The sequence below is a fragment of the Artemia franciscana genome, chromosome 1, assembly GCF_032884065.1.
Source record: "Artemia franciscana chromosome 1, ASM3288406v1, whole genome shotgun sequence".
Lineage (NCBI taxonomy): Eukaryota > Metazoa > Arthropoda > Branchiopoda > Anostraca > Artemiidae > Artemia > Artemia franciscana.
The window spans coordinates 28188006-28211157 of NC_088863.1; the positions used below are offsets into that span (position 1 = coordinate 28188006).

At 34.9% G+C, this 23152-nt stretch overlaps 1 long non-coding RNA gene across 1 annotated transcript; it reads right to left on the bottom strand.

The window, feature by feature from the left end:
- Positions 1-6: 6 nt before the first annotated feature.
- Positions 7-21655, bottom strand: LOC136027998 (uncharacterized). Its single transcript, XR_010617714.1, has 3 exons — positions 21499-21655; positions 5144-5243; positions 7-4298 (listed from the first exon to the last, which is right to left on the bottom strand). It is a non-coding gene; the product is annotated as an uncharacterized LOC136027998 (long non-coding RNA).
- Between the last annotated feature and the right edge of the window lie 1497 nt (positions 21656-23152).

The following is a 23152-nucleotide window of genomic DNA, read 5'->3' on the forward strand; positions in this document are numbered from 1 at the left end:
CGACTTTACAGTGGCAGAATCTCTCAGTATTAGGAAATATTACGGGGTATAAGAAGCAATCCGAGAAATTGAAAGTTGAGTGATTATTTCAGTGAATTAGCAGACTTTAAGATAACCTTCAGTAGCGAAGGTTATAAGACAATTTCAGGAAAATTTGTCGGGTAGTGTCCCTGTTTGAGTCTTAGTCCAGCTAATCGACTAGTGAAATATTCACACGGTTATTCATTTTACTTTCTCGTTCAACCCTTGTTATCCCACTTTTCGGAGGTATATTTCGCTCACTAAATATTGTTGTAGCGACGGGAATTTGAATTCGCTAATTAAGTTTGAATAGTCCGGCTATTCCAAAGATTAAATTAATTTTTTTTTAAGGAGTAATGCCAATTAAGAAAGATAACGTCCGAAGTATAGATTATAAGATACCAGCTTATTTATGTAGCAGAAGTTGGAATGGAGGCTCTTGCTAAAACATGTTTAATAATGACAAATTTTTACGTAGGATCGAAATTATATGTCATAAAGATAGCGAGAAAGACATTTGAGAAAAAGTAGCGAAACAGTATATCGCGTTTTTTCATTTGGAATTGGCAGCTTTAAAAAGGCCAAGGAAGTCATTACGAAAAAAATTACAAACTTATGATGAAGTTATTGAAAGAGTTGAACAACATCGGTAAGACATTCTTCAAGAATTGCATTTTCTAAAGAAAAACAAGTAGTATAGAAAATACTGGTAAACCTGAAAAAAACTTGGTAAACCAAAGTAAAGAAAGCATACAAAAAACTTAGTAACCTGAAAAGCGTATTCGGGATCTAGAAAATGAATTAGATCTGATATACCCTTTTACCCAGGAGAAAAGTGTCGCTTACGAAGAGCATGAGGAGGTAGGGGAAAAATAAAAACAAACCTGCGATGAGGTAAATAAAAATGTTAAACAAGTAGAATAGGAAATTATTGGAAGGCATCTTTTACTAAAATGAAAAAACTCTAGAGCACGAAAAGTAAACAGCTCTACCTTACATAAAGTAGAGGCAGAGAAAATAGGAAAAGCCCGTAGAGAGGTGGAAGAAAGGGCTTAAGAAACCCGTAGAAGGGCAGAGGAAGAGAGAGATCACCAAGAGTTAAAAAAACAAAAAACAAAAAAAAACATGAAAGGTCTAATAGAAACTCACTGGAGAAATTCGAAAAGCGACTTATAGGCTCTGGGAGGGTCATAATAATTTGTCGAAGGATCAATTGAGAAAAATTGAAAATTATCAGACATTAAACGCTATGACAGAGAAATATGCCATTTCATTTACTGGGGGGGGGGACCAGCCGAAAAAACAAATAGGGAGTCAAAGCATTATCGTCTAAAAAACGAAATCCATAATTTTTAAGCTCAGAATGCTAATAATCCGGTAATATGCGATTCTTCAGAGCCTTTTTCTAAAAATTACCATGAAAGAGATGATAAAGTAACCCATAATAGAACAAATTGGGCTATAGCCTATAGTAAAGGCAATATTAATGAGCATGCGAAATCACATAAAAAGAAAGAAAATTAAACGAAAAATTGACCAAAATGGTAATTAACTCAGGTAGTGAAGAAGCTTTTGTGCGAGCTGACCTAATTAATTAGACAGAAACAAACTATATGGATACGATTACAACAGTATGTTATTATAGCAACAGCATGTTATTATAGCATTATATAAGCACCAATACCCCTCTGCTTGGGTCAGAATAGTAATCAAATGGTAACCGAACCCGACTCAATAATAAGCAAAACTCTATAAAAACGGAATTTTGATACCAATAGTCTATTCAACAGCGTATTTTTATGCAGAATCGTATTTTTATGCAGAATCGTATTTTTTTATGATCATCAAATTTAGTCTTACCCATGAAAAATTAAGAGCCTGACAAAATTAGCCTTATTTAAGAAAATGGGGGGAAACGTCCCCTAAAAGTCATAAAATCTTAACGATAATCACCCCATCAGATTTAGCGGATCAGAAAATTCTACTGTAGAAGTTTATAGCTTCTATCTACAATACTTTGGAAATTTTTATATTTTGCACGAGGTCCTTCTAAATAACAATTTTCATTAAGATCTGATCACCCGTCCGTAAGTTAAAAATACCTCATTTTTTCTAATTTTTATTAACTCCCAATCCTTCCCAGAATTAGAGGGTCCGATCCAGTTATGTCAATAACGTATCTAGGACATGTGTTTATTCTTCCCTCCAAGTTTCATCCCGATCTCTACACTAAGCGTTTTTCAAGATTTCCGGCTTCTCCCACAAACTCCCCCCAATGTCACCAGATCCCTTCGAGATTTAAAACAAGAGCTCTGAGACACAAGGCCCTTCTAAATATCGAATTTCATTAAGATCTAAACACACGTTCGTAAGTTAGAAATACCTCATTTTTTCTAATTTTTCCGAATAGCCCCCCTCAGCTCCCCCGAAGAGAGTAAATCCTTTCTGGTTATGTCAATCACGTATCTAGGACTTTTGTTTATTCTTCCCAACAAGTTTCATCCCGATCTCTCCATTCTAAGCGTTTTCCAAGATTTCAGGTTTAACTTTCCCTAATGTCACATGATCCCGTCGAAAATTTAAAATGAGAGCTATGAGACACAATATCCTTCTCAATATTAAATTTCATTAAAAATGTGATCACCGGTTCGTAAGTTACAAATACCTCACTTTTCCTACTTTTTCCGAATTAACATTCCTCTCATTCCTCCCCCCCCCCAGATGGCTTAATCGGGGAAGATACTATTTCTAATTAAATCTCTTCTAGTCCCTAATACGCCTGCCAAATTTCATCGTCCTAGCTTATCTGGAAGTGCCAAAACTAGCAAAACCGGGACTGACAGACAGACAGAAATTGCGATCGCTATATGTCACTTGGTAAATACCAAGTGTCATAAAAAACTAATTGGGCCTTTTGTCTGTATATACTGAAAAATGACACTAGTGATTATCTTCTCGAATACATACTTTAAAACAGCAAATTTTCGGTTCCCTGGAGCTCCTTCGTGAATATCATCAGAAATTGCTCCCCACTCAGCAAAGCACAAAGAAATAGCTGACGTAATTACAATTAAAAGTCAATAAAGCTTCCAAAACTCGGTTTGGTATTTGATAACAATCCCAATGGACAATTCTATGCTCTTTCATAGCTAAACAAAATTAAACTGGGTCAAGCAGATTTTCTTCAGTGCAACTTTAGTACGGGTTGTCAAATACTCATCTCTTTCTTTATATTTTTTAATTTACTGTTCAATTTTTCCTTTCATTCCTGTTACTACCTACTGATAGTTCAAATTTTCCTATAGTTCCTGTTAATAACTACTTTTAGTTCAACATTAGTATTACTTTACAGATAACAGTTGCATAGGGATAAAAATTGTATTTGTGAAAAAAAAAAATACAAATCAAGGAAAATCTCTGGGTATTCTGGTCAACAGTTGCATAGGGATAAAAAATTGTATTTGATGAAAAAAAAAATATAAATCAAGGAAAATCTCTGGGTATTCTGGTCAAATATACAGCCTAATTTTTTTTTTTTTACTTTTACTCGTCAATTTTTAAAATTTATTTGACAGACTGATTTTTGAACTGGGGAATTGAGAAAAGTTTCCTCTGCAGTTTCCACTTCGACTCCACGTGAAAATTGCCACCTAAATTGCATATCCTCTCCTTGGAAAATTTCTAAATTCCTTTAAATTTCATAATAAAAATATAATATAATAATTACATCATTCTAAATTTCATGCAGTTTGCGTTCAGTCTTCTCATATAGCCTATTTTTCAGATTGATTTCTGATTCATGCAGATTGATCCATTCTTTGGAGGGAACGAGGACCCCTCCTTGAAGACTTATGGTTTAAACAATTAATTTTTCTTTTCAAATTTCGATATCAATATACCTAGTAAAAACAATGACACCATTTGTCTAGCAACAACAATTATAGTTTTATTTTTCAATATTCTCAGGTCCTTTAAGCTTAAAAATAGGTCAAAAAGTGAAGTTTATAAATCATTTTTTACAGCTTTACAGCTTGGCAGTGGCAGTGACTAAAGGCTTTGCTCCAGTTATACTTTTACTAATCGAAGAAAAAATAGGGAAGCTAAAAAAAGGGGGTGGAAAACCAAAGAGAACATATGGAAAAGAACATAAAGGATCGGGTCTTACGGCAATCACTGCAAATATGGTATCTACATCTGCATTCTGGACACTTGACTACTTTGCAAAAGTCTCCATCTTGCTTAACAGATATCCAGACTAAAATACAAGGTTGATGGACCTAAAAATAGAATATTCAGCAGCCATCCTTCTTCAAAATAATTCCACTTTAAAAAAAAGCACTCGCATTCTGTTTCAGCAATACAAAATGTCATATAATTATTTTTTCTTTTAAATACGTTTTTAATGATTATATCCATGAAAGATATTTCATTTTTTTATTCAATAAATCCCTGAATTATTCAGGAGCATATGCTCCGTATCCCTCAATATGGACCTCATCTGAATTACAAAATAAACTAGACGACCAAACATACAGTGCTGATTTCTACTAGCAAAATCAGATTTCTACTTAACAAAAATGAGCTGTGATACTCAAAAGGTCTATGAGGCTGTTCAAAAGTCTAGTTAATCAACTTCTGCGTTTTTTAAATTTTATTCAAGCAATCCCCCCTCCTTTATTACTTGTTAGACCTCGCATTTAAAACAGGAGGAAAGAAAAAAGAATATAAATAGATTTAAATTCTAAAAAATAATCAAATAATAAATAGCCTACATACCATAATCAAAGCTTTTCATTTCAAAGCCACGAATCTTTAGAAAAGAAGAAAACAAAAAATAAGTAAAGAAAAACTGAATCAAAACCGGAGCAGAAGAAAAGAAAGAAAATTAACTTCTAAACAAAATTGACAGAGGAAAAGTATTAAAAAGAACAAGTTAGAAACGGTCATCTGCAGGGCAAATATACACCGCAAAGGTGGGGCAGCATAATCAGAATTATCTATTAATATCAGCATATAAATTCTATCCCCTCCTCCAACTGTAATAAGTAGAACATGTGAACTCCTATTAAGTAGGGCCAAATAAAAATCTATCCTATATTTATTAACTGAACAAGAAACTTACCCATATATTGCCAACTTTGCATTTGCATGGGCTTACCCATAAATTTGGGTCTTCATTCTCTTCTTCTATATCCAAACAAATCCAACAAGTTTTTGGAACGCTGTAAACAGAAAAAAAAGAATTACCAGATGCCAGATGATGACAGATAGACACATAGATAGAAAGAGTGAGAGAGAGAGAGAGAGAGAGAGAGAGAGAGAGAGAGAGAGAGAGAGAGAGAGAGAGAGAGAGAGAGAGAGAGAGAGAGAGGAGAGAGAGAGAGAGAGGAGAGAGAGAGAGAGAGAGCAAGAGAGAGAGAGAGAGAGAGGAGAGAGAGAGAGAGAGAGAGAGAGAGAGAGAGAGAGGAGAGGGAGAGAGAGAGAGAGAGAGAGAGAGAGAGAGGAGAGGAGAGAGAGAGGGAGAGAGAGAGAGAGAGAGAGAGAGAGACAGAGAGACGGAGAGAGAGAGAGAGAGAGAGAGAGAGAGACAGACAGACAGAGAGAGACAGACAGAGAGTCAAGTCAAAAAGTCAAGTACAAGGCCAAGGGTACGTCGTTTCGTACCCATTTCCTGGAGATTCATGTCTACAGTTAGTTGGCAGATTAGGTCAAAGGTCTTTCTGAAATCCACTGCGCAAATGACAACGAAACAGCTACCTTTTTCGAGCCATTGCAGGATGCAGTCAAACATCGGTAGATTTGGTAGAAAAATAAGAGGTACAATTTGTTTCAGAATAAACTTCCCATGGCCCTCAGTGGAAGGGCTGCAAGATATGACCTTTGCCCATTGTTTACATATATCTTAGTATTTCTTGCTACATATATCTTAGTATTTGTAGCTAGAACGAGGGTCAGTGGCTTGATTCAGTAAACTCAGCCAGAATCGGCCAAGCTCTAAATGAGTACCTGGAGAAAACTGGAATAAACAGGAAGTTTGTACAACAGTACAGGATGGTTGGCCCCCGACCCAAATTGCACTTCCTGGCTGAACGGTCAAGAAACGGAGATCAGCATTGCTGGTAGGGACTGTATGCTGTAAACAAATTGGGAATTATACAGTCATTTTATTGGGGAAATTGTTGTGCTGGGGGCAGATTTAAATGGAGAAAATCTTCCTTGGGAAGGAAGTTACTAGGGACTGAATATTCCAGGGGAGATGTTACACTGGGAGGTTTTGACAAAATTACAATGCAGATACTCTTTTTAATTGTCTTGCATTAATTATCTTACAGAGATGTTTTCGGAGATTTATCCATGGGCTTTTTCGCGTGTTTTATTTTCTGGGAAATAATTTCCACGGAAAAGGGAATTTCTAGAGAGATCAAGAAACTGATTAGAGATTAAAGTCTTATTCAAATGAAAGAATGATAAGGAGAATTTTTCAGGGTGAATTGTCCATAAACAATTTTACAGGGAATGGGGATTCTCAGCCAGGATGGAACTATCTGGCGAGAATTTGACGGAGGGGGGAGGGGGTGTACACTTTGCGTAAAATGAAATTTCCAACGATGAGTTTTCTGTGAGGGAGAGGAGTATATTTCATAAAGCGCGAGCCAAATTTACCAGCATTATTTAAAAAATGAAAATTAAGCAATATAAGGTTTAATTACTAACAGCTTTAGCATAAAGAGCAAGGTACTGAGGAGAAGGGACGATATGAAGGACAACCCTTCATATCGTGATTAAATCTACCAAAACTAATATGCAAATTTTGTTTTAGTTTTTCATGTACAGTGATCAAATTCGAACCTCCATTAGTTGAAAAACGTTCAGAAATTAAATGAAACAACAAGTTTTTTAAACTGAAATTAAAGAGCAACATTAAAACTTAAAGCGAGGAGAAATTATTTTGTATATGAAAGGGTCTGTTCCCTTCTCAAGGTCTCGTTCTTTACGCTTAAGATTTTTTGCATAAAGAGGTGAGTTGTGACAAAGATTCAGAATTTAGCATAAGAACGAGGCGTTGAAGAGGGAGAAGCTCCTTTCATATACGGAATAATTTCTGTTCGTTTTAAGCTTTAATGTCGCTCCGTACTTTCAGATAAAAAGAACTTATTTTTTTATTTAATGGCAAAAAAACAAGAGGTTGACAGTGCTGAAAAATAGTATCCTAAAACACGTAATTCTTAAACAAGGATGATTGTTCAAGCGTTTTTTTTTGGGGGGGGGGGGAATCAAAAAGAAGTTTGGAAAAAAACAGCTTGAAACACGATCCTCAAGTCCCAAATATCAACATAAATGCTGAAAAGAGACCAATCACCTGCTGATCCTAACCACCTAGATCAGAAAAGTAATTTTTTTCTTTTTTAGCTTGGCATTTTCTTATACCTTGGCCAAAGACTGGTTAGGTCTTTGAAAACATGGTAGAGAGGAAGTTGAAAAACTGTAATTGGAATAACAATAAAAAAAGAAACTGCCACACAGACGTTTTTTTAGGCAAGTGAAGTTAAAAGCCATAACTACCCTCCAGGCTTGAGACAAAGAATATGATTACAAAGAGAATCTGTGGACAAGAAGAAGTTCCTACATGAGGTTTATGCCTCTATCGCCTGTTACAGGGAGAGCGTGAGCACAGAAAACCATACCAAGCACTTTAAAAGGGAATACCAATTTCACTTGGATATTACTACAACTACTAACAATAAATCACCACAGCAAAAAGCCGTCTGAGGCCAACACAGCTACGCACGATCCTCCTCCATCCCAAGCTATTCAAAGCCTCCCTCTTTACAACCTCTCAAGAAGTCCCCTTTTCCTTTAAATCTTTCTTTATAGCATCCCTCCGCCCCAGACAAGGACGACCTGCTTTCCATTTGTCTTTGACCACTGGCCAAAAAGGACAATCTTCGGCAATCTTTCATCCTTCATCCCCAGAACGTGCTCTAAACATCTCAAACTTTCGTTCGTTATAGCCCTAGAAAGTGGGACTGAACCATCCTTTTGCGTACAGCCTACTGTTTGAAATACAATCAGTCAGTCAGGTACCCAAAACAATCAGTAGGCAATTTCTTTAGAAAACATCTAGTAAATCTTCATCTGCTTTTTGGAGCACCCATGCTTCAAAGACATATTTGACAATTGTCATCACTGGCTCTTCAAAATTCTAATCTTGGCTTGCAGACTCATCTTCCTATTCTTCCAACCCTTTTTTAATTGTGAAAAAAAAACACCCTAAGAGTTGGCTATTCTACTTTTAACATCTTCACTGCAGCCTCTGTCTTTACTAATGATACCATCAAGGCAATTGAAGATCCCCTCCTGATCAATCTTTTCATTACCTAACGTCACCTTTTCATCTTCAGTAATTCCTAGCCTTAGAGACTTGGTCTTCTTAACATTAATTTTCAAACCTATTCAAGCACCCTGAACTCACAAAATCTTAAAAAGATTCTTCATTTTGCTCACATTTTCATCTAGGATGCTTAAATCATCAGCATAATCTAAGTTCAGGAGAGTTTATTTAAAAATTGTTGAAGCTGATCATGTCTCACTTCAAGCAAAAACTCTTTTCTAATTCTGCTTAGTCTTGACTTGGAACACCATCTCTTGAAACCGCCGTTATATTTTGACAATACAATAAATAGACACTATATCCAATACACTTACATAGGAAAAGAATATTCAATCCAATCAGTTTCCTGTTTTCAACTCAAAATGAGCTCCCAACAATTTTTAGCTATGTAATGTTTGAACTGTTACTACTTGTTTTTTTTTTTGTTTTTTAAAATAAAAGTTGGGATTAGCCAATGCATCATAATACATATGACCTTTTCTAGAATTTTGCCACATTAGCTTTTTCTTGATAAAATTAAGTTAAAATGGCAGTTAATATTATATTGATGAAACTATATTCCAAGTGTCAAGAATTCTTGTCAGATGTAGTGGAATACAAGACTGACTAAAAATGTTCATTCAGCCGAAATCAAACGTAGATAACTTGTCAAATTCTTTAGACAGCAATAGGCTCTATCAAAATATAGGTGACTCTGTCAAAACTTTACTGAATATGTAAAACAGATGAAAAATAATTGGTGTTAAAATTCCAAGTCCTCTACCAAAAAAATAGTTGTTGAATTTACAGGTACTTTCTAAACAACAAGAGATTTACTGATTATTATTTGTAATAATATTTTACATAAAGAAACATCAAAAAAAAATCTAAAGTAGTTGTACTGATTGGATGCTAGATTACACAATCATCTGAGGAAATGTCCCTTGGCCTAATACTATGTTCATATATTTAACATTTGACTCCATAGATCACAACTTCTTAATTCATTTATTACTGAAAATTTTTGAGGTAGAACCTCTCTTAGTAAATTTTATATATATATATATATATATATATATATATATATATATATATATATATATATATATATATATATATATATATATATATATATATATATATATATATATATATATAGTATATATATTATATATATATGTGTGTATATATATATATTGGCTCAAATAAATCCCAAGTTATAAAATACAAAAATATTCTCTCTGAACCCATCCCAAAATAGCTTCGAATTCTTGAAGGAACTGTGTTGAGTTCCTTCCAACAAGACCTGCTGATCCTTGAAGTGTCCCAGTCAAAATCCTACCATGTCAGAAACTTTTAAGAATCTTAAGAAAGAAATGCATATTTCAGAGATTTTGAATTCTCCAGACAAGGATAATCAAAACTAAAATTTTTGAAATGGATTAAAATTGCAGATTAACTTCAAAATGGCCAAATGTTAACAACATTTTTACTCTGAACAACAAAGAAATCTTCCTGTACCATTAGAGCTGAAAGACAGTGTACTATTTAACATAGCGTTTATAGACGCTATTCTTGTAGTAATTATTATTTTATTATTCACCCACACAATACATAAAGTAAATATGGCGAGTAAGAATAAATATAAAAAAACACAAAGAGAAAAACAAATATACGCACAAAATCAACGAAAAAAACGGATAAGACGGTGGTGAGGGGGATAGGCACGCAAGGGCATCCAACTGCTCTATTTTCTTTACACATGTAAGTTTCCTTAACTGAGGGGATATAAGGTTGGATTTTTCTGTGAAGAATATCCGACTTTAAAGTTATATTAAAAACTGAAAATTTTCTAACAAGAGTCTGGTTATTTGTTCAAGGTGGAAGATAGAGAAAAAATTCGCAAAATTTGAAATAATTTATCAAAATTCTTTATAAACTACCATTATTAAGAAGAAAGAAAAGACCTGAAGGATAAAGAACAGAATTATCACTGAAAGTAGAACAAAGTTTGGAAAGTGCACAACCATTATAGTTCCCTCTGTTTGCAACAATCTTTGCATAGCCAATCTGAATCTTTTTACTTATATCACAAACAGTATGCTAATGTAATCTCAAAAGATTATTAGTAATAGAGATACCAAGCCAACAAATACAACCAACAAGAGGGATAGTGAAGTTATTACAATGAAGGGGAGTAGCAGAAGTACAGTTATAGGGAAGAAACTCACATTTATCTATATTAAGTGAAAGTGAAACTATCCGAGAAAGCATTACAAACTATAGAGACCATTTGGGAAAGCCCCTGTTTGGAATGGCTAATCTGAAGCAAGTCGTCAGTATACGCAAGATAAGAACATCTGCAAGACCAGAAAGGTATGCACCTGAAATCTTAGCCAGCAAACTATAAATACAGATCTTCATAAGTGTAGGGGAAAGAACATCACCCTGCCTTACTCCTCTTTGTAACCTTATAATAGTGTCTGGCGCAGATCTTAACTGAAGAAAAGAATTTGAATACCAAAATCTAAGAAAGATTATAACAGATAGATTGACCCCAGAATTATACAAAGAAAAAAGGAGCTGACTATGGACAACACAATCAAACACTTTCGAAAAATCCAAAGCACAAATATAAAGAGCATTTTTCTTGGAAGAATTATCAGCCAGTAAAGAAGACAGAATGTTATGCACATGGTGACAACCCATCCCATGCCAAAAACCAAATTGGTTTTCACCCTCATTAATGTTTTTAGTCAAAAATGGTAGAAGGATATACTCAAAAACCTTACTAATATTACAAGAGAAAGAAATAGGTTAATAGCAAGAACAATTAATATGTGACTTTCCCTTTTTAAAATTGACAAAACAGTGCCAAACAGAAAACTCTCAGGTATGCTTGAAGTACACAGACACATTTGAAAAACAAGCTGAAAGTGAAATACTTTCAATTATTATATACTGTAGAAAGTTTGACAGTTCCTGATTCACAAGATTCTTCAGCCGACTACAAGCCTTTGCGAATTTAGACAAGGATCTGATCAAGTATCCTTCGTATGGGAGATAAGAGTTTATAAATACAATACTGTCAACACGCCGAGCCAAAAAAATTTGTCAGAGTAGAAGAGTACTGGGGAGGGTAGATGAATGTCCTGTTTAAAGACACAGGCTAGTCCACTGGAAAGGCGACTGCCACATAGTATGATGCTGACTTTGACACAACAAAAATTCAAACTTAAAGCAGTGACAAGATGCTCCTGGAGACATACCAAGTCAAAGGAACCAAAAGACAGAACCATAATAAAATCTTTATCTTTGGTGCCATTTATATTAAACGAAATAACTGAGACTGATGCACTCACAATTGTAAGGTGGCATTGCACTTTATCTGATTCTTAATAACAGGGCTGGGAAAACTATAGAAAGGGTGTTTCGGGCTGCAGTTTACAAGGATGGGATTGGCAATCAGTTTCAATTCAGAGTTCAAAGTGTCAACATTTAAATTGGATATTGCATGGACATTATTAATCCAGTAAGTTTTTTGTGAAGAAAATCAAAATTTCGCAATACGGATTATAGTGACGCATAAGTATGAATCAGTAGTGCTCTTTGACTAGTTTGACTGGTTTTTCCCAGTAAAGGATAATGGATAACAGAGAGTATGTGCATTGCCCGGTAATGAACTTTTTGCAAAACAACTGGGATGAAGGTATTGAAGAAGCTACTATTATTCAACACGCAATAGACTTTTTTGAATGCGGTGTTATTGCTGATGCGAAAAGCGAATTTTGGGCGAAGGTTGCGCCAAATGATAATTGCCCCCGGCGCATCGGTGCGAAAGCTTCTGCGAACAATGTGAAAGATATTCTTGATTTTATTAAGAAACTGGACTCTGAGGAAGTATCAACTCTGATTTATGTGATCAAGTCTCCAACCGAGGTCCCGGTTTTGCCCGCAGTTGCGTATTCTAGGCTGTCAACAAAGGTGAATCGCGTGGAACAACTACTCAAGGTTGTTGCCACCAAGCTGGATGCTTATGAACTGAATTACCCGCAACTGCCGAAACCTGCAATTCCCGACTCGCATGCTACTATTGTTGTGTCGAACCTTCCATCTACCCTTTCGGACCCAATAAAACGAAAAGATCTGATAGATCAGATTGATGGACATGAATCAATCACTAGCATTCGCCCTGTTCGTGACAAACTGTTTATCAATATAGATAAGTCAGTTGCTGAAGATTTCCGCTTATCGGTGACTAGTGCGTTTACTGGCTCTTCTGCGAAAGTTCTAACCAAGAAATTTTACGGACTCCTGAAGGGAATCCCGCCTGATTTTGAACTGTCCCACCTGATATCGTGCCCTGGTGTTTCTGGTGCCTCTAGGCTAGGGAAATCGCTTGCCGTAAAACTTGAATTCTCTGATGCAACATCAAGAGTCGATGCATTTAGATATGGTCTCAAAGTTGGATACGAAATCCTAAGTGTTTATGAGTTCAAAGCGATTCCCCGGTGCTGTAACAATTGCCGATCCCCTGACCATCTCCAGTCGTCTTGTCCCAGTGTTACACCAAAATGTGCGCGATGTGCCGGTCCTCATGTTTCAGATAGAGACTCGCCTTGCAATTTGTCACCTAAGTGCGCAAACTGTGGAGGTGATCATGTTTCTTTTAGCCTCACTTGCCCTAAATTGAAAGCAATTGTCAGTCGCAAGTTACCGAAAACAAACTAATGTCTGAATCAGTATCACTCGTGTCCTTCAATATTAATGGGACAAAAAACAAGGACCTGACCATTGATGAACTGTACAGTAAGTTTGACATTGTATGCTTTCAGGAACATCTTTTGACCGCAACGAGTGTTAATTTCCTGCGCCGCAGTTCCGCCCACTTTGTTTTCACAACAAATGCTAAATCTACTTTTGGAAGGCCTTCAGGGGGTTTAGCATGTATTATAAAACAAAAGCTCAGCTTTCTGTCCCCGTCATGCTATTTCTCTGATGAACATTTACTGGCTATAAGACTTGGTAAAACCGTATTGATAAACACTTACCTGCCTCACGATGGGAAGAATATGACATCGCTTAATAAATTCTCCAAAGCATGCTCTAGTTTGAAAACTCTCCTTCAAAGTATAAGCAAAAATGGGTACGAATTTATTATTATTGGAGATATGAACACTGATGTAAAACGTGATTCTGCTCGTACTGTGAACCTTCTTGATTGTCTCCCTGATTACAGAATAATTGCGAAGGATCTACCCTTCTCTTATGTGCATAATTCCGGCAGTTTATCGGATATTGATCACGTGATTTGTTCCCCGTTCATTACATCTTCAACAGTGCATGTCCACGAAGATGAGCAAGATATTGATCACCTTCCTTTATCGCTATGCTTTTCGATTAGAAAAGATAGTACTGACCAAGCTTGTGCTCCTGCCTCTAAATGGTTTGTGCGGAGTAATTGGAAAAATGTTAATATGCCATTATATATTTCAACCCTGGCCATTCTCCTTGGTTCTTTACGTGTACCTTTTCATCTACTCCAGCTGAGTGTTAGTCCTGCTAAAAGTAATTACGATCTGAATCATTATTACAACCAAATCGTGTGGTGTTTAAAACGCGCTGAGGAGGTTGCTGTCCCTCAAGAGCGAGTGAGGAAAAGTACAAGGAAACCAATCTGGTCGTGTGACCCTGAGCTGAAAAGTGTGAAAAATAAAGCCAAATTGTGGCTGCGTATATGGGTTGCTAACGGTCGACCATTAGCTGGGAATGTGTTTGAAATAAAACAAAAAATAAGCGTGAGTTTAAGAAATGTCTGCGATCGAGCCGTTACAAAGGGTTAGAATATCCTACCAATAAGAAAGAATGGGACAAAGTGATTAATTCAGCTAATTTAAATAACTCGGCAAATCCTAATTGCCCCATTACGCCTTCTGCATGGTCTGACCACTATTCAGTTATATTTTCCAAATTGAATTATGCACTGCACGCGCTTTATTCGAAACTGCTTGATTCGGTTCTCCTGCCTTCCCTGACTCAGGCACAAGTTATTCCCGTTTCAGTTGATGCTGTAATTGCATCTGTTAAGAAATTGAAATCAAATTCTCTTGATATTGACGGTATCAGTGCTTGTCATCTAAAAATAAATTGCCCGTCTTTGTTTTTCCATTTACAGTTGTTTTTCCAAATGTGCCTTTGTTGTTCCCTCGTTCCTGACAGCTTTTTGTGTGGAACTGTCACTTCTGTACTTAAACGAGGTAAGAATCCTTTGGATTGTTCTTCTTACAGGCCTATCACGGTTGCTTGTAATTTTAGTAAAATCCTTGAGCACATCCTACTTCCTTTCATAAGTATGAATGCTAATTTCGGGGAGAATCAGTTTGGTTTTCGGTCTGGCATCGGGTGCCAGCACGCTCACCGTGCTCTTGCTTTCCTTCTTAAAGATGCTTCGGCTAAAGGGTATGGTCTTCATATTTGTGCTCTTGATCTTTCTAAGGCTTTTGATAGTGTTGTACATAGTCAGGCTCTTTACTCTCTTTATAGTCACGGTATTAACCTTTCAGTTATTTTTCTTCTAAAGTTTTGGTATAGTAATTCTTATCTTTGAATTAAAACTAATGGTGCCCTTTCATCTTCTAATGTTCTTGTTCGTCGGGGCGTACGGCAGGGTGGAGTGTTATCTCCTAGTATTTTCATATTTTGTATCTCTGGTATTCTTGAGAATATTTCTTCTATGTGTTTTGTTGGTTTGAGTGATATTTCTTACCTTGCTTATGCTGATGACATTCTTCTAATTAGCCGGTCTAAACTCAGTCTATCGCAGATGGTTCATAAAGTTTCTTCTTCTTTTACTAAAATCGGTCTTTCGCTTAATGTTGATAAATGTGAGTATCTTTCTTTCAATGTTCCCTCTTCTCCTAGGCCTCTAATTTTTCAAAATTTTTCTATCCCTCATGTAGATTCGATCCGGTGGTTGGGTATTACACTTACAAAAAATCTTAAAACTCTTCGGGAGCATGCTGTCTGGGATGCTAGAGTGAAAATCCAGATTGGTTACTCTAAAATTGTAGCCAATCGAGGGAAATACAATCGTATTGCCCTTGGTAAGCTTTATTCTACTTTTTCTGATCATTCTGTTCTTTACCTTTCTGGGCTTTACCCTATATTTAAGAAAAAAGACATTAGCAATATTCGATCTTCTCATTTTCGTTTCTGTAAATTTCTTCTCTATCTTCCTCTGTGGTATAAGAATCGAAAGATAATCAATAGGTTCCATCTTCCGAACATTACTGAGAAGCTGACTGATCTACACAAAAAGCTCTCAGAAACGGCGTATCGGCGTTTGTCGCCTCACCACGGTCTGATCCGTTTGTATGATTAATGTCTATTGTTGACTCTTGTTTTTTTGTTATTTGTTTTTTTATTTGTTATTTGTTTTCCGTTTTTCTTCAAGTTTTTACTCCACTATTTATCTTTTTGATGTAAGTGGGTTAGAAATACATATTATTATTATATATAATGCATGGCTCATCTTTTGATGATATGTGCGGCCCTCCACAAAATACACATTTTGGGAGAACGCTGGGACAGGAGTTCTGCAGATGGTCTAATGATTGCCATTGAAAACAGCGTTTGAGTAGGTCCTTAAACTCGTAAACAGGACAAATTTCATAGCCCATCCTGAGGTCATGCTTGAAAAACGTAGATTGGGCAAAATAATTCAAAGATTCTAATTTCAGAGACTTAGATAGGCCCATTCTTTTAGCATCTTTGATACTGTGTTGGCTTCCAAGAACCCTTGTATCAACATCATTAGGAATATTATGTGATATACTAAAAAACTTGGAAACCACTTTTGTTGTAGTACTGGAGATTACATTCTAGATTGACAAGCAGAAGTTGTCCCTAGTAGACTTGTCCATATTGATATACCACTTGTAATTGATGGGCTTTATATTATGTACTAGTTTATGTCCAGTAATCTGGTCTATAGCAGCTTTTTGTTTAAGAGGATCAGACAAGGCATCCAGCATCTTTGAGATGATAATGGTTGCATGTGAATCTAACATTGAAGCTGGCTTGGGCAATTGTGGGAAGCTCAATTCATAATTGTCAAGTTTTGAAGACTTTCCCAAAACAACTCGATGGAGCTGGTGAAATTTTGAGAATAGAAAGATGTAGGTGGTGGCAGGGAGGCACAGTACTTCTGTAGGACACTTTATGAAAAATGTCAGAAAAGCAGTGTCAGTTTTTTCAAGAGATTTCAATATATTAATTATGTTGGTGAAATGGCTAACCAGTGAATTGTTTCCTGTCCAAATAAGGCAATCTTCATGACCCCAACAAAGCTGCTACAATAACATCTTTACCACCTTGACCAAATTATATGCTGAATTGGGAAAAAAAGAAGAAGAAAAGAGTCATATGGTTAACATTTCCACTTAAGATTGTTAAAAATTACAACATCAAGGAATGTAACATGTTTCACTAGCATTTTTTGTTGGTTATGGTTTAGGAAAACAAGAATAGATTTCAAAAATTTTAAGAAATTTATTGTCATTACTTTTGACTTAATGGAATTTACTTTCATATGTAAATTTTTAGCTTTTATCCAAAACATGGGTTAGTATTATGAGTGGATTACTTTTGATATTGCTATGACATTATTCCAAAGATCAGCAAGTCATCTACATATTAGCATCTTTGTGGGAATCCCTTACCAATCTCATTGATCATTATTACACATAAAAGTGGTCCCAATAAGGTTCCTTGAGTAATTCCACACTAAGTAGGAAGGAGCTCAGAGATAATATTTTTCGTGTTCTATAACTTAAGATCTATTTGAAATAAAATCTCTAATAAAATTTACTAGGAGAGGGTCTACTTCAAAGTTATTCAGCAATAAACAAATAAGGATGTGATGGTCAATCATGTCAAATTTTTGAAAATATGAACAAGGTGCAAGATTCTCAGATGATAACTATAAGGTTTTGAGCCCCTAAGATCAGATCAAAATAGGATTTGCCCTAAAAATGTTGATTTAACTATGAAAGAACATGCAAAAATTATCAAGTGCTATGTCCAGTTTTATCCTAGCTAAATTATGTTGAAAACCACAAATTTACTGGAAATACATTAGGCAATTAGGATCATGAGAGGCAACCACAATAATTGGACAAGACATAAAACAAAACATATAATGATGTCAATTTGATTATCTTGGCATGTTTTCTTTAGAAATAGTCAGCCAATTAAGTATTTTCCAGACTTGTTTTTTTTGTTTTTGATCCACTGTGCTACAGAAACATCTAGACATTAAACTACAATTTTATTTTAATTGTAAATTGAAAGATATTTAAATCTATGAAATTATTCAGATCACAAATAAAGTATAAAAGTAAACTCAGAACACTATTTTCATTCAAAACTTCAGTTATAAGAAGATGCTTCCTTACAGTGCCATTTTCAATCCACAATCATGGATTTAGATTTCAAACTCTTTTGTTGGTTGCCAAACATTTTAACATTATGTATTTTTGAAAACTTACATATTGATTAAATAAATATTGTCCAAGTTTTGTTCTTGGTGAATAAAAATTAACTTAACATTAACAACTCAAGAGTTGAAATTTAATAAAATATAAGACAATTTTTTTTTTGAAATGATTCTAACATCATAATTTTGACCTGAAAAAGTCACCATGAAATTTTTTCAATGTCTTTTTAGTTATTTTTATTAGCATATTATGCACCAGAATATTATTGATACGTTTTTCAAGTGGCATTAGGCATATATTAAATAAACTCTTAAACTATTGGACTTGACACCAAACAGGGTCTTGTAGAAAGATTCAAGAATCACAAAAGATTTGAATGGATAGCATCTAAGTGCATAAATTTATAACACCTAGATGTGTATTTGGGCATAGTCACACTAACACACTTGTACACAAACAAAGCATTAAATGAGCATGGACACCCACACCTACACAATAATGATTCATTAAAAGTGACTGTAAGTGTTGCTAGAAGGTGAGAGAGAACATAAGTCACAACCTTTGAAAAACAGATAAAATAAGCAAGAACTTTTGAAAACACAAACCAAATAAGGCAGACAATATTTCACCCCAATAAGTTAGAAATAATATTGATAAACAAAGAATAAAGATAGATCCTATAAAAAAATAAGCTTGGTTACTCTTGGATAGAATTTTGAATTTCAAGCTCAAAATAGGCCTGATAATGTTTTGCCTCAAATCTGGCTTTGCTTTTACCTTATTGTTTTACCCTTGGTTTTTCCCACTTTGGTTTCACCAAAACATAGCCATCTGGTGTGATTCATCAAACTGCATTAATTTTTGGTTGTAGGTTAATGGGTTTTAATGATTCAACAGTTGAGAAGTATTTTTGAAGGTTTCTGGAATGTAATGTAGCCTATGTCTAAAAATGCACTGGTCAAAACTAATAGCCATCCTAATGCAAAGAAAGATTATATATCTGGTTTATAGTCACCTGAAGTTGATAAGGGCCATGAAACATGACCCTTAAAAGTGGCTGAGGCATACAACCTCCACAATTTTTAGCACCAAAAGTACCAGAGGAGTGTATTGGAACTAAATTTCAACAAACAAATCCCAAACACAATTATCCATCAACAGTTTGACTGGAAGTACAACATCAAAACTATATTTAACACCACTGCTTGTCCTAGACTAGCCATGATAGTCAGAGATTCTTATAAATGAAAGCCTACACTGCAAACCAGTGCCTGATTGGAGGAAATGGCACAGAAGACAAGCAAAAATATGGCTTTACACCATTAAATTTGACATTGAGCTGATCAATGAGTCCAAGGAAAATGGTCTTAGAAGGGACCCTTTATTTACTTATTCATCCAACACCTTGTAAGCATAACATACAAAATGAAAATCAAAAAGTAGCAACTGCTTGAATGTTTAACAAAAATAAATGGTTGATAATATACATCATTGTAAAAAGAGGTGTTTACTAACTCAGTCTTAAAACTAGGAACAGTAAAAGCAATGACACAACTATCAGGTAATGAGTTCCAAAGTTTTATTGATCTATTTACAAAAGACATCTATTTTGGATTTTGGTGATGGGGGTAAAATTTCAATGTGTTCCTATGAATATTTTTTGGCCCTATATCTAAGGGCTGCCTTCAGGAAAGAAAATAAAAAACAATAAGTTTTTTTTTTATTTAAAACAATGTTGGTTCACTGTCTTGGGAATAAAGTCTTCATTATTCTCTCTTTAGTTGTTGAATTATGGAAATGCAGTGTGGTCTTCATCATTATTTAAGTGAGGATGTGAATTTCCAAACAGCCCTCTATGGAGATAGTGCATAGCAGCACACTTTGAAATGTTAAAAAAAAAAAAAAAAATTAACCTGCACCATTTCCTTTAACTTTCTATATTCTCCTGGAGTAGTTTTTCATCTTGTACTGAGCCAAATCTCCTATACAACTTCAGATCATCAGCAAAACTTTTAGCTATATGATTTTGTATAACTGATGGTAGATCATTAATGTATATGGAGAATAAAATTGGATCTAAGCAACTACCCAGTGGAACCCTGCTACTAACAAATATACTTGAGGATTTTGCCTGTACCAACAACAACAGCTTGACTTCTACCAATCATTAAACTTTCAATCCAACTATGTGTATGCTCACCAAGATTTTGGAGTTTTTGAAGCAGCTTAGAGTGGCATATTTTGTCAAAAGTCTTAGAAAAATCAAAATATATGTAATCAAATAGGTCACCTTTGTCAGCAGACAGCTGGAAGTCTTTTATGGCCCCCAAAAGTTGAATACTACATGAATAAGTCTGCCTTTATGCATGTTGAGCCTCTGACCATAGCCATTTTTTTATAGTGTAATGGTATATGATTAACCAAAAATTTTCCATTATTCTTCAAAAAATATACCAGCACAACAGCAACAAAGGATTATTGAAAAGTTGGATATATATTGCATTATTTTCCTATGACAGACTTAAAGACTGTTGCTCAAATTTGGACAGTTTGAGGCTATAAGCATATATTTCCAATTGAAGTTGGAACTTTTAACTGCAGAAGCGTTCCAAAGTACTGTAGTTATCACACAGTCTTTCCATCTATCAACTAGAGCTCCTCCTGGATAAGGAGCACTATGGACAGCTTTTTCTACAGCATATTATTAAAAGTGCCACCACAATCATTGTTGGGTATATAAATAGGAAATGCAGTCAGCAAGGACAGAAGCCTATATTAAAGAACAATAGCCTATCAAATTGAGCTTACCAAATAATCTAAACTGATTGGTTGACCATTGGCTAAAGTTTTTTGTTCTTACATTTTGATTAGTTTTATTGAGGGAGCTCACTTGGATTTTTATTTCTCATTTATTGTTGGCTATGTTGCACCTATAATTGTGACAGCTGAGTATTGAGGAATCTTTGTCAAATTTCTCAATTGAAAATCTCTTCTTTACTAATGACTCATGTGTTCTAAGTGACTAAGCCTGGCTTTATTACACAGAATAAACTACATTGAATATTTTTTAAAAACCCTTGATCATCTATTAAACCATTCCAACCTTTGCATGAACTTTTTAATGGTATATTGTCTTGTTTTAAATAAATATAAAGAGCAAAGTAAGGTCAGGCTACCAAAGCTCTCCCAACTCAAATATAAGCATAAAAGCGAAATCAAATTGGGAAACACCTCATCTCCTCCTACTCCAGCAACAATACTTGGAGCAGCAGAGCAAGTTGTCCCCAGAGCCTGAATGGCTCTGGGTTGGTAATCTTTCATGAATTTTAGTAGCCTAGACCTACGCTGTATCCAAAACTAGGCCTATTAGGCCATGACATAAATCTATCAGCCCTTTAAATACAACATCATGTGTTTAGGTTCTAGGATACAACTTTATATATATTCTTTTTCTGCAGAAGCACAATTTAAAAAGAATTGTAGCCTACAAGAAACGCAATGATTCACTCTGGCCTTAATTATCAATGGGGAGTCAATTTTCAGATATTCACCAAAAAATACCGAAATTTCTTAAGTTTTCTTAGGCTGAATAATATAAAGAAAGATAACCTTATTGATCTTTGAGAAAATTTGGAACTGGAACTGGAACTGGAAGACATTTCTTGCCCTGTCCCGCTTTTTTTTAAATACTTTGGCACCGCTTTCCATACAAGATTGCCAGATGAAAACAGGCCTCCAATATCCTAGAATTTTCGGAAAATTGAATGGCCCATTTAACCTACTATTCAGACAGAACACAGATCTGCAGAAAACCGCTGCGGAGGCACTTTGCAGAGGAATGCATTCATCTGTTGCCACTCATCCTTGCATTTTTCTGCTAAACGCGTGGAAAAATCCAACGCATGCAGTTAAAACGCCCGTGGATTGTGAAGAAAAGAACAATGAAGCCAGTTGAAAGGCAAATTTCAAATATTTAGCGAAAACATCATGTTTAATTGAAAACGCTTCTGTGGAAATCTAGAGAAAGATGAATTGAAACAATATCCTATGTTAGGATTCATACAGGGTAAACTTGAATAACAAATTGAACTTATTGTCTCAGATGTAGAAAAAGAGACTATCGGCAAATTTCTTGGTAAATTTAAATATAAAACCGCAATGAGACAGCTAAGGAATACATCTTTTGAAGTGAACAGAGTCTGCAATTAACGCTGCGGCGATACGGTGCAAAAACGCACCGCAATTACTTTTTCGCAACGCACCTCTATGCGGGAACAGTAGATAATTTGCTAAAAGGAGCACAAAGGTACTCAGGAAATCAGAAGCAAGAGGTACATTTCATCTGAGCAAAAAACCAAAAAGTAGCTATCTGGTAATTTAGACTTTTGCACATCTTTTTCCATAACTTTATTACTTTAATTGCTATAGTTCTTTTAATATTGTTATATAAAACTTCATAAGGTTTAATTTAAGTCTCGCAGAAATAATTCAATTTTAATGTAGTTCATCCATATGCAATTAACTATATACTTTATTCCTGTGTATCTCCCAAAGTTAATGTTTGAGGCTTTTTCTTCCAACACTAAGTTTCTATGAACTTAAAACGAAATTTCAACCATTTAAACAAAGTATTACCTTCTCAAAGCTATTAAGTATTCAAGAAAAATTTTTGTATCTTGAAGAAGTTAAATGAATAAATGATTTTATAAAATTGTTATTGCGACTTGTTAGATACCAAACAGCAAAACAAGACTGACACATAACTAAAAGTTTTATTTTTTCACCGCAAAAAATCTGAGAGTTTTTTTTTCGTTTCTGCAATACAGAAGAATATCCCATATTTTTTTATGATTATGTCTAGTACTAATTTTGTATAAGGAGACATCACCAGTAGGTTTATTTGTGCTAATTTTATAGTTGTATGTTGTATCACATTCAAAGCAACAATTTTGCATGTTTTAAGTCCTAATTTCACTCATTCAATCCATTAGAAAAAACTTCGTTTTTAGAATTTATTTTTTGCACCTTTTTAGTTATGAAATATTATAAGACCAATAAAAGTAATTTTGGACATCAATAGTGTTAGTAGCCTGACAGAAAGAAAAGTTAATGACTCAAAAATATCGTATTTATCAAACCCATTCTATTGTTAATTTACCTGTGATTGTACGTAAGGAAAAAAATTGTATTTGTGCTTTCGCCGTCCTTCAATATACACCATTTTATCATTTAACACATAGCCGTCCAAGAAAAAACAAATCTC